Source organism: Apodemus sylvaticus, chromosome 13, assembly GCF_947179515.1.
Source record: "Apodemus sylvaticus chromosome 13, mApoSyl1.1, whole genome shotgun sequence".
Lineage (NCBI taxonomy): Eukaryota > Metazoa > Chordata > Mammalia > Rodentia > Muridae > Apodemus > Apodemus sylvaticus.
In genome coordinates, this window is record NC_067484.1 from 50,767,652 (window position 1) to 50,780,793 (window position 13,142).

At 48.7% G+C, this 13,142-nt stretch overlaps 1 protein-coding gene across 1 annotated transcript in view; it reads left to right on the forward strand.

Moving 5' to 3' along the window:
* Nucleotides 1–1,436: 1,436 nt before the first annotated feature.
* Sema6a (semaphorin 6A) overlaps nucleotides 1,437–13,142 on the forward strand; it is a 120,841-nt gene continuing 109,135 nt past the window's right edge. The window contains exon 1 of the mRNA XM_052155512.1: nucleotides 1,437–2,228. The gene's annotated coding sequence lies outside the window, so the exon portion shown is untranslated. The remainder of the gene's footprint in view (nucleotides 2,229–13,142) is intronic.

The following is a 13,142-nucleotide window of genomic DNA, read 5'->3' on the forward strand; positions in this document are numbered from 1 at the left end:
AGGGTGGGGATAGCAGCCCCTGCTGGTAGTTTTGGAGAACAGCAGAACTGATTTTCCCATTTAATCATTCCTCTCACCCTTTCCCCAGGTGGTTTTGTTTGGGGGCGGGGGGAGTCCGAGGTCGGGGGAGATGTTGAGGACTTTGTCACGTATTCATTTTTCTTTCCTAAGCACTCAGGAGCAGATTTGTGCACCTACAAGAATGAAAATCAGAGAACGTGGACTTAGTGCCACCAGCCCCATATTGGGGAATAGGTACAATTTCTAATAGGAAGCTTCTCAGCCAACCTGGGTTTGAGAGTCCGATCCCCCTCCCCGCCTGGCTTTTCTCCGCTCACGTAGCGCGCAGTGGAGACTGCTCCGGGAACTGCTTGACCACCCGGCGTTACTTTCTTTGAAAGCCGTGGCCTCGGTGGGCACCATCTGGGAGACCTGCTCTGGGAGCAGCAGCCCAGGCGCGCAGTTGCTTGCAGGGCGCAGGCGGCGCGGCCGGGAGAGCGCTGCGGCTGGGGGAGGGACTGTAGTGTGGCCTGACTAGTTGGCACAAGCCTGTAACTGCAAGACTTCTTTCCTATTGTAAGTCCAAGCAGCGGAGAGAGGCCGAGCCTGCCATTCTTTCGTGCTTCATAACAATAGAGCCTCGAAAATAGTTGCGATTTCCCTTTTCCAAGAAGCTGCTGGGCTCCCTTTGGTATTGTTTGAGTCTTATTTCTAAAGTTTACTCATTTCTAAGAACAATCCTCATTGCGGACTTTGAAACTAAGATAGTTTAAAAACAGATCGCGGTCTTTAACTACGTTCTCAGCACAGTAGTTTATATGTTTATTTCGCGTATGCTATGACCGAGTGTGTGTGTGGGAACTATTTTTAACCACATCGTCTTGTATTTAATTCATCTGGGTAGGAAGAGGGTCCATCACTTCCAGAACCAACCTCCTCGTGCAGTAATCAGAAATAGAAAGGTTCGCCGACTCTTTAAAACTTTTCCATTTAAGAAAATCGATGGATGAAACTCTTTCTTGTAACTCGCTCCTCACCCAAGTCTATTTTTATTTATTTTTCTGATTTGGTAGGGCTCAGCAATGCTGTCTGGGATTTCTTTCCTTTTTCTTCTCTTCCCCCCCCCCCACCCCATTTGCTAGAGCAGCTGTGGGGGGTGGGGAGCCAGGGGCTGGGCTTCTCCTACAGTCGCCCCCGCTGGGACCTCCCGGGTGCGTGCCCGGGGGAGGGGAGTTGAAGTGATAGGGAGCAGGGCTGGCGACTCAGTCCAAAGCTCCACCTGCAGCCGCGCGGCAGCAGGTCTCCTCTTCCTTTGGCTTGCTCACACTCTGCCTCCCTCTCCCTCCCTCGTGCGCGCGCGCGCACACACATACACACACACACACACACACTCACACACACACACACACAGACACACACCCCACAGCTCTCCATCGGGTCGGAGGAGACGCCAGCCCAGGGAGGCGGGGTTGCTGGAGGAGAGTCCGCTCGCTCTGCGCAATCCAGTCCGGGACTTGGCTCCGCCCGGAGCGTCGGCCTCTCCAGTGACACAGGAGTAGTGAGCCGCACGGGGTGAGGCTGCAGCCAACTCCGCTCCCCACGCACTCGGCTGCCTAGGCGCTCGGGACGCAGCACGGGCGCTTTTCCGCGGTGCCGACTGCTCGAGATGCCCGCCTAGGAGCGTGCGGCCGCGGCCAGCGTCGCCACACCCGGGACCCTGCACTCGGGGTTGCAGAGCCGGCCAGAGCCCTGCACCTCTGCCTCAACCTCCCACCCCGCCCCCCGCCCTGAAATGACTAGTTAATGGGCGCTGGCATCGCTGAGGGGACTCAGAAGTGAATCCAAGTGGAATCTGGGTTTGGAAAAAAGAGTTTCTTGAGCATTTATCCCGGTCCTCGCTGGTTTTTTTCTTTTTCTGTTTTTCCCCCCTTTTTCTTTTCTTTTTTTCCTTTTTCAGTTATTTTTTATTTTTATTTTTTTGGCCTTCGTCTCACCTCCTCTTCTGTCATTGGAGATGAACACAGCTCGCTTGCATCCCAGAAAGTAATCGCCGTGACTGTTGCCCCCCAAAGAGACAAGCACACATGTAGGAATGACAAAGGCTTGCGAAGGAAAGAGCGCAGCTCAAGGCCCAGAGAGATCTTCTCGATAATGGATTACTAAATGGGATACTCGCCGTGCCAGTCCGCTCCGAGCCGCGGCCGCCTGCCCGTCGATGCACCGAAAAGGTATGGCTCTGGCATCCCTGGCGCCCCACCTCCTGGATCCAGGCTGGGGTGAGGGTCCTGGGGTTACCCCGGGTGCGCTTTGTGGGCTTTGGGCTTTGTAGTGCTTGTGTTTTATTTGATCCCACGTCTCTGTCTCCTGAGCGTTGTCCCTCTCTGGGGGGAGTAGCCCCGAGCCTTGCCTTCGGCTCTTCAGTCCTGAACCCCAGAGACCGCCGGCTCCATGTCAGTGGGAGCTTTCTCACCCTCGTCGCGCACACCATCGGCGCCGCCCCGGACCGAGACCGAGCGGGTGGCTGTCCTACCTAGTGCTGTGTGTGTGTGTGTGTGTGTGTGTGTGTGCGTGTGTGTGTGTGTGTTTGTCCAGGTCTAAGAGCTCACTCTTGGGCCAGTAGGGAGGAGAGCGACCCTGGAGGGTGGGATTCTCTAAAGCGCCAGTTCTGGTGTCGATTGCTGGGGAAGGGGAAAGGGTTTTGCCCTCGGGGACTGGAGAGGGTTGGGAAGCACAAGGCTGTTTGTGTCCAGCCACAGGTTTAGGCTCTGATGTGGGAGAAATGGTTGTGCGGAGACGGTGGAGAAGAGATGGGGGATCTTTTGTTATCAGTGCGGGGTCTGGGCTGGGCTTGGGTGAGTGCGTGAAACTTGTAATGGCCCTGAGCATCTGCGCGCCCGCCCTGTCTCTTGGTGGGATCCACTCTTCGGTCGCTGCTGGCACCAGAGGTTCCGGGCTTTGTTTGCTGGAGAAAGTGCCTAGGAGCAGTGTCTTCCTACGGCAGGGCGCCCCCGCCCTAGGTCCTGTCCCCTGCTTCAGCTCCGACTGGAGCAGGGCACCATTTGTCGCAGCTGCGTCTCTCTCAAGCACTGAGCTCTCCACGCTGGGGCTGGCCCCTGCTGCGCCCTCCTCTAAGACCTGCGCGGTCCCTCTCGAGAGAAGATGCACCCCGGGAGAGGGAAGGGTGGGGAGACCTGGTTAGAGATAGCTCTGGGCTTGCGACTCTGAGGGAGGCTCTGCCGAGCTGCAGATTGTGGGTGTCCTGACTGCTTGCCGCGTCCTGGAGCTCTGCCTCTGGGGGGCTGTGGGGAGTCTGGTGCAAGCTGGGCAATTCCTTCTTAGCGACCCTACTAGGTGGGTAGCGAATGTCACTCCCCCCGCCCCATTGCCGCGTTTTACTTAGCTCCCCACGGAGGGAGACAGTGCATGAAGCCGGATCTGAGGTCTCCCGCGGGCTGTACAGAGCCAGGCTGCTGTCCTGGTCCTGCGTGTGTCAGGGAGAGAAACCGGACCCCGACATTTTTTTTCCCGCTCGCTCGCCGCTCCTTTCCCAGCGCCTCCTCCCCTTACTGTGCAGGGCCCCTGTACCAGGCGCTTCTGGAAAGTTTCTGTGATAGCTTAAGACTCCTGGAAACACCAGATGAGGGCTCAGCGTGTTCATTGTGACACCGAACTGAGCGGACAGCCGGGCTGGGAGAAGAAACTAGACGCCTGCCCACTGGAGAATGGCACATCCTGGCCCGCCGCCCTGGCTGGACCAGGGTCTCAAACAACTGGAGAAGAGCCGGGGCGGGGGTTGGGGCGGGGGCGGTGTTGGGACGAATTAAATTCACGATGCTAGTGTGACCACAAGTGGCGGACAGAAGCTACTGTGAGGGCGCGTGTAGACACTGGCTCTAGGTCGCTGGCTCACGAGTTTCTGGTTCCAAGTGCTGCATCCCGAACCCCCTGCGCCAGGCGCAAGGCATTGCGGCTCGCACATGCCCAGGGAGGAGAGGAGCGGGGCCAGGTGTTCGTGGGGTGGGAAGAAAGAGGAACGATTGGAGGCGCTGTCCTCCTAGCCTGGGCAAGCGTTTCCAGGGGCGGCCTCCAGCCCGTGGAGAAGTGGGCAGTCCTGACGACAATTCCACCTCTGTTGGTGCAGAGCAATTGTGGCTGTCTCGAGTGTGGTGATCCAGCACAGCCACAGAGGGATCTCTCCCTGTTTACTCTGGATGAAAATCGAGTTACTACTGAATGGGATCCTTGAAAGAAAGGCCTAAAATACGGTTGAAACCTGGACATGCGTGTGCGCGCGCGCGCGCATACACACACACACACACACACACACACACACACAGAGAGAGAGAGAGAGAGAGAGAGAGAGAGAGAGAATACACAACTTTTCTTGCCATTTAATTCATGAAATGGATTGTAGTGTTCTACTAGTGGATCTTAGAAAAGGCTGTGGTTTAAGTATCCTCATCTCTGGTTTTCATGCTTTTTGGGGTGGGCAGTGGAGGGCCTTTGCCTTGTTTTTCCCTAATCCTGGTGATTTGGGCCTTCCTTCCCCTGGCGGACTTAGACTTTTGGCGTCAAGTCCACCATCTGCTCCTGTGATGGCAGGGGGTTAGTGGTTTCAGATACACTAATTCTTGATAAAGCTCCCTCCGCCCCTCCCCCTCGCCCTGTACTGGATTTTTGAATGAAAATACCACACTTTTTTTTTTCTTTCTACCCGAATAGCTACCAGAAGTCAAAATAGCAAGGGTTTTCTATGGTTTATAAACTCCACATTTAGTCTTCCACAATAAACTTTTATTAAACTACTCCAGGCACCAAAGGTAATTATTAACCTAACCTTAAATACAGTGGCAGATCTGTGTCTCCGACTCTCAACCTAAACTGTCTGTTAAAACATAATTGCCCCGGCTGTTTGGATTTGGGTTACCTATTTCTGTTTATGTAGTAACTCTTTGAATCTTCAGTAACCTAGACTTTGGATTCATACATTCTTGGATGAAGGACTTTGCCAGTCAATCTAAGAGGAAAGGAGGAGACACAGATTTAAGACCTTGATTTTGTTAGGATTATTTAGATTCGTCTTGATGCAAAGAAGTATTCTATTTCTATTTGCTATTTACTGTGGTCCAGAGTGATAGTCTCCCTCATGTGTTAGTTACATTCTACAGCTGTGACCACTTAGCAATTGCACATCCCCAAGAATACATGCAGTCTGCATATATGAATATTTCAAAGTCATTTACCTTTGGAATCACCTGAAGAGTATGGGTTGGCTAAAATGCCTGAATTTAAATAGGGTAAAAACACATATGACCTTGTGTAGAACACTCAAGAAAATGATGAATGAATGAACGAGCGGGCTTGTCACTCGGGGTTCTCTCTTTTCTTGTAGAGCAGGCGGGTTTAGTTTTCCTGTCGTGAAGACAGACAGTGCTTTCCAGTGACTGGTTATTACCCGGTGATAATAAGGGTGACTCTTTGTACACAAACACACACCTCTCACGTTCTTTCCACATCTAGTAGTGCTCTCGCTAGCATTTTAAAAGGGAGAACATTTGCATTTTGAGGAGGCGTGTAACATTGCACCAGCAAGGCTGAGTGCCTTACAAGAGGATGGCAAGAGTTACACAGGCTGTTACCATTGAGTAAAAATAAGGCGGCCCGGTTTTAAGAACTTGTGCTAAATTTACAGTAAGCACCTATGCTTGCAAAGTGAATGGCTAATTGCACTGACACACAAAATGGGGGTAAACACTTTTTTTGTATTAAGGAAGTTTGTATGTGACCCATATATTGTAGGCTAGTCCTTTTCTGAGTACCCTAAGGGGGTGTGGATGGGGTGAAAGGACATTTTAGAACTAGTTTTGAGAGCTAGTGTACTCTTCCTTCTAATTTGTTTACACAAAGGGACTCAGAGAACAAGCCCAGCTAATTGAAATGCTTTAATTAGACACCTGCCTTTTCACCCCCACTGCCAGTCTACACTGCCCCTCCCTGCCACACCCTCCTCAGGTTAAGATGGTTTCTTGTCCTCCTCCCAGTGTGGATGTGCCTTGCTTTGTTATTTAAGAAACCTAGGTGTGTTATAGCACCTAGGTTCGTGCCAGGGGAAGGTGGGGCCTTGGAGCATCCAGCTGCCCCTCCCCCAGCATGCCTCTTCTCCTTATTCTGTAGCCAAAGAGCGCTGAGATTTTTTTTTTTTTTTTATTTCAGAGTGAAGGCTTTTCTCATTTGCCTTAAAATGTACTGCAAGAGCAACTGAGCTATTCTCTCTGGCAACCACACGGCTGCCTCTTGGGGATATGGTAAGGTAGGGAAGGGAGGGAGGCATTTAATCCCTTTGAAATGGGCAAATAAGATGTCAGACCCACAAACCTCAAGGGAGAAGCAGTTCAGGGCTACTTAGCATGGGACTATTACAGAGCGGTAGAGACACAAGGGCATCTCACGGTGTGAAACAGGCGAGCTCTTGCAAAACATTTTTATTAGAATAATTGTAATTGCACTTATGGGGAGTCATATTATACGACCAGTACACCGATACCCATCCAACCTCTTCTCCCAGACCAGGACAGTAAATAGCTAGGGCACACTGGGTAGGTAGGTAGCTCTTCTTGGACCTTATAGGTATCTCAAATCTAATCTGTTAGGAAACATTATTCTAGCTCATTCTACTCAAATTAGCTTTCTTCATCACCTCCACCACAGTAACTCCGGGAGTGGCTCGGGTCCCACAGCCGATGTTCAACCTCGGCTTCTGTATGCCACAGGCCAGCTGCAGAGGTGTACGCCACCTTCAGGATGCACATGCACTGCTCTGTCCCAGCCTGCCACCTCCCTGGTCCTCACATAGTCTTCCTCTGCTGTGCTACTGCACGGCCGTCCATTAGTTTCCCTGCTTCTCTGCTTTGGATCCTATCAACTTCTCTCAACACAGCAGCTAAAACACAGCAATGATTAAAAGTCCAGAAATGCCTGTGTTCATTCAGCCAGCCTCTTTTTCTGCCAAAAGCTTAAGTTCTTCCTCCGGCACCGAATCTGCACTCTGCCCTCTCCCTGGCTTCCACTGCTCTCTGAGTTCACCTATTCCTGCAGATACGCAGCCCTGGGGCACCTTCACGGGGTCTTTTTTTTTTTTTTTGTAATTTTATTTTAAAATAATTATTTATTTATTTTATGTATATAATGAGTACACTGTCGCTGTCTTCAGAAGTACCAGAAGAGGGCATCGGATCCCATTACAGATGGTTGTGAGTCACCAAGTGGTTGCTGGGACTTGAACTCAGGATCTCTGGAAGAGCAGCCAGTGCTCTTAACCACTGAGCCATCTCTCCGACCCTCTCAGGATCTTTTGAACAGGCTTTTTGGGAGTTTGGGAGTTTGCTCTTCATATCCTACAGACCTCTGCTCAGATACCACTTTCTCGGCAAAGCCTTTCCATCATCTAATTTACTTGACCTCTGACTTCCTCCTTTCATTGCCCCACCTCCAAACAAAGAAAAACCTGTCTAATCTATCACAGGCCTTCCATGCCAAGTGTTTGTTGCATGAATAAAGAGGGCATCGGTTTTACTTTTTAAAGATGTATTTATTTTTATTCGTATGAGTACACTGTAGCTGTCTTCAGAAATACCAGAAGAGGGCATCGGATCCTATTACAGATGGGTGTGAGTCACTATGAGGTTTCTGGGACTTGAACTCAGGACCTCTGGAAGAGCAGTCAGTGCTTTTAACCCCTGAGCCATCTCTCCAGCCCAAGAGGACATCTTTTTGTAGATAAGTAGTCTAGGTATTATCTCTCTTCCGGCCTCGGTTTTCTTCCGTCTCCTGTGAGATGCATCCTCCCTGCATCCTTCCTGCATCCTTCCTGCACGCCTCACTGTGCAACTGCTGCCTCCCTTGGACCCAGGCACGATTTCTCCTCTCCTGTTAGTGGAATAGTCACAGTGTGTTGTTTTCCCAGCCTTGATAATGGATTGGAGTCTTTTCATTCCCACAGGCTCACCCAGGCCCCTTCTAGGGCCAAGAGCACACATCTGTTAGACACCTGGCTGTAGCGGGAGGAGGTCCGAACTAGGGAAAATCAACTTGCCAAGAAATGGAGCTAAGTCCCAGCCAGCACTTATGGGGACTGAGCTTTTGACTTTGGTCTCATTTGCTCTGCATGCCAATCGCTGACTACTGAACCGTTTTCTGCCCCCCCTCCCCCGCCCCCATGATTTTTTCCTGTTAACCTTTGTCTCTGCCCTATGCCAGAGCAGCTGGTAAAGGACATAGGCCTGGAAGGCGTGCTCTCCCAACTCACTTTCTTGCTTGAGTCACATGATCTCCCCGAAGCTGCATTATGTCAAAGGGGTTCGAGGAACTGTAAGCCCACTCTTCCACCTTGTAGGACTGCAGACAGAATGATATGAAGTAATATGAAACGTGAACATATCTCATAAAATAACTGCTAGCAGCTTGGAAAGTGTGATGTCTATTCTTCTTTTTGTCTCAGACCCTATTATAATTGTAGTCTCTACACTGTCTTCTATATCATCAGATGACTATTGTATACTGTTGGCATGGCCTGAATATAAACCACATTATGAAAATGAACAATTTCCCGGGAATCATTGAAAACACCCAGCCCATATCTGATATGTTATTGCAGGGTGAATTGTAGCTGTATCCATCAGAATGTCAACTGCATCAAGCAAGGATTGCTTTCAATATGACCATTACTGGGGCAAGGTCATGAGAGTGGCAATCGGCCAGACATTATAGAAGAAAAAAAATAGGAACAGAATTATTCTGCATGCGTATGCCTCAGTGTCAGTGTAGCCATTAATGTAGAACAGATATTTCAGAGTGAACTAAGAGCGCTGGAGGAAGTTCCCATATTTGCAGTAACAAGGGCAAATTCATTGTGGCTGGGGAAGTTCAGGGTGAGATGCAGCGGATAAGTCGAGAAGCAGTCTCAGGGCAAGATTGGCAGAGGGAATACAATGCGTGTGTGTGTGTGTGTGTGTGTGTGTGTGTACATATATGTGTTTGCCAGTTACAGATAGGATGACGTTGTTTCTTCTGTTTCCGTTTCCATGTGTAAACCCTGAGAATGGTGATAGTGTTGTAGCTGCTAAGGACTAAGCAGGCTAACACCTGCAAATAGCACAGTGCCTGGCACACACAAGCATTCATCTAACACAAAGGCTCACTTTTATTTGGGTAACTACAGTCATGGAAAATGGCCCAGGAATTGATTTCAGAAACGCTGATACTGCTTTGTGGGGGCAGAGAACAGAAGGAAATGACTGCGGATCTGGAATACAGAGAGAGGATACAAAGGAAACAACCCTTGGACTCTAAAGGAACAATCACCCCACAAGCCAGCCACGGCGTTACAGGGTAGGAAGCGTGTGAACAGTTTGTTTCAGGGGAAGAGGGGCTATGATCCTTTTCTGTGTTGATAATATCACACCCCAAACATGAAAAGGAAAACACAAACAAGACATCACAACCATGTGCAGCTAAAACAATGGCAACATCAGGGATGGATGGCAGGCAGATCAGAGACCATAAGATTGTCGTTGTTGCTGCTGTAGTTACTCCCACTTACTAACACTTAAAAATCAGTGCACAGCCTTTACCTGGGGATCATCTCTTCAGAGATGAGCCAAATTCCCAAAGGGAAAATGTACAGAAGAAAGGCTTGGCTGCCTATTGCCCTTCTCCTGGAGGCCCTGCCTACAGGCTCTACAAGCCTGCTTTCAGGGTGGCCATGTGACAACTGAGTTGATCTTCCCTAACCACACTTGGAATAAATTTGGAAGACCAGGGTCTCCAAGCTAAAATGTCTCCATTACCTGTGGGGAGTGGTGGGCTTCCTGGGGCAGAGTCTGCCACTTATTGGGCCAACTGATTTCCTCCTACCCAATCTGAATCTGAACTTTGAGTCAAGAGACAAGACTTATCAGTGAGGAGGAAAAAAATCTGGTTTCTAAAAGACACAACAGAAGGATAAATAAACTAGTATTATCACCACAGTTCCCTGAGGATGCAACTGTCTGTGTCCTCCAGGACTCCCTCCATCCCTGAGAATTAGAGTTATTTTCAGCTCTCAGGATAAGGAGGTTTCTCAAGTTCTGTAAGTGGAGAGGCCTTGGGAAGAATGAAACAAATCAGTAATTAACATGCCCCAAAGAATAATGGGCTAGCTCCTTCCAGGCAACAGGTGAGATGACTATTACTTTGAAAGGATGATTAACAATAGCTAACCACCTTTTGACTTGGAATTCCCTTTAAGAAGGTGCACTTCTCAGTGGTTTCCAATTCCTCCTTGGTCAGTTTTCTGCCATGATTTGATTTGATGACTAGATAGACTAGGGCAGGATCTGGCATTGTATACAATTAAAAACATCCCTCTAGAAGAAAAATCAGTGTATGGACCAGGGAAGAGGAAAAAAGGTATCTGTTACTGTGTGATGCTATGTGGTAGTTCTACAGATAAGGAGTCTGTGATGGGCCCTTCTTTCCTTTTCCCTTTAGGTATCTTTCCTCTAAGGAAAGTAGTCATCTTCTCATTGGTATTACATTATCTGTATTACTGCCCTCCTCTTTCTGAGACTCTTCATGCCCTAGAGTTGGATAGCTGAATGAATATCAATAGACCCAGTCAGTATGTGGGCATGCTCCTGTCCCCAGAATGGAATAAATATTTCATGAACAGTCATATTCTGTAAACATCCTCAGATGACCCAGTTGGCCCCTGCCCTTCCCCCTTCCTAACTCAGAGAACCGTGTGACTCCATTCACATATTTGGGGGCTTGAAAGCATTTGTTCTTAGGCCCCAGGCCCCCAGGTGGGAAACTCTCCTCTATCCTGCATCCTTCTCCCTATTGTAAAAACAAGAGTATCTGAGTCACTAAGCCAGAGACTCATCCCTGCATAGTGAATGAGCCATAGAAGCGAGAGCCTTCGGAAAAACTCCAGCGCGCAGAGCGGAGGGGTGGGGTGTTGGTTTTTGAAAGAATACTTGTTAATGGCTTTCGAGATGGAATCTGTGCTAATTCTGCTCACATCATGAATGATGGTCCCAGCTAGACACCATCGCGGGGATCTTCATCTATTAATCATGGAGGCTGCTTTCTTATTCGGTTGCCATAGTTTCAGTGCCTCAGCCAGTATTGGGGTGTCTTGGGAAAGATTTGAGACATGCTAGGCTAGGGCTTGCAAGCCTTGCAGTTATTTTGGCAGCGGGCGCTCTGGAAGAGCTGAAGGCTGCTTCTGGTGTAATTCAGTGCTAGATTCAAAGAGGCAACTCCTGAGAGGAGCTCTCTGGACCTTGTTATGTTGCACATCCAGCTGCTATTTACTCCAGGATTTGCTTCTTCCTCGGTCTTGAAAGAATTCCTCCGTGAAAAAGATAACAAACAGTCCAAAGGCTGATGTCGCCTTCATCCTCCCAAAAGGAGGCAGAGGGGCACCCCCTCTTCGTTTAGGGCTATTCCTAAATGTGGAGGTAACACAAAGGTATCCTTGACTTTGTTGACAATGTCACCTTCTCCTAGCTTGGTTTGGGCACAGCAGGTTGCTAAGTAAGTGTGATGACATCATGAAGGCCACGCCTTATATTCAGCTTTGCAGTATAAAGGTTTGATGCTTACTTTGGGTTTAGTCCTCACTGTTTTTAAGTCCAAGTAACTGAGGTGTTTGAGGCCATTTTGTTGCCTTCTACAACAAAGGGATAACCTTGGACCAGCCGGCCTCCTGTTCCTGTTCTGTCAGCTCTCCAGCAGATTAACGTTTTTTTCATGTGTTATTTTAATATTTTGCCTCAGGGCTGCTGGTTAGGGAATGTTCTTGGGTTGTGTGTATATCGTGTGGCTGTGTCAAGAAGACATTTGGAGGCAAGTGCTGCAGGAGGAGAGACAAAGGCAGTGGTGCTGTGCCTCCCGTGTGAGGTAGGCCGCAGCTGGCGCTCCTTACCCAGTATGGCCCGGTGTCGGGAGGCCTCATATGCTTCTCAAAGTCTTAGTTCCCGTTTCTCAAGTGGACTTTCTGGAACTCCTACATATCCAAGCCAAGCAGTTTGATTCCTTTGTAGATTAAAACATTAAAAAAAAAAATGAAATCTTACACTGGAAGAGACAAATTGGGCTGAATTCTGGACAAGTCGAAAGCAGCCAGCGAAAATCCAGGAGACTCAAGAGAAGCAAACTTTGAAATCATTACAAATGGGACCAATCTAGAAAATTAGTCATTTAAAAGAAACAAAACAAAACAAAACTAGAAAATGACTAGTTTTTATTTCAAAGTGAGCTTCAAAGCAACCGTTTTAAATTTCCCCAGACCTAGCTTGCCAAAAGGTCTGTGTAAGATGAACAAGCATTTTGAATGCACGCGCCTATTATAAAGATGCCTCCCTCCCCCAACCGCACTGGATGATTGATTTTAGAGACCAATAATACGGAGTAAATGAAAAGGATAACATGGCTGTAATTGCTACTGGCTTCACCAGGCTTCTGGGCACTGGAATTCCTTGTGGAGAAACAACTTTAAAGTGTCACATCAGTTTTTGATCATGGGGTCTGCCTGTCTTACACATAGGCTGCAATTACCGACTGCCCGTGTTTCACCTCCCCTCACGAATCTCCCAGAAAGCATGCTTTTGTAAATTCAGAATTATAGACCCTTGATTTTTTTTTTGGGGGGGGGGGAGTTGGGGAAGTGGGACAGGGTAAGAAATGTTCCTGCTCATTTTGCAGTACTCTGCACATGTGGACATATACACAAAAGCATACACACACATGCATGCATACGCACACATGCATGTACACACATGTACATATCCATGCACAGAGGCATGCCCATGTACATGCATATGCATTATATAGAGATGAAAGAGGAAAGTAATGGGAAAAAAAGATCAAAGTTTTGGTGGTGTTGTTTCTAAAAGAATTACAGTAAATTTAGTTCATTGTCCTCTCTGTGGTAAGAAGATTGTGGCTACCACGGGATCCGGTTAAGCATAATATAACAATGCAATATTTTAGAAAAAATTTTTTGGTGCTTTCTGTGTGTAAGCCAATCAAACACCAGGTGGACTTGAAGCCAGTTTGATGACCACCAGTGTTTCGGGGTGGGGTGGTTACTGGAATGC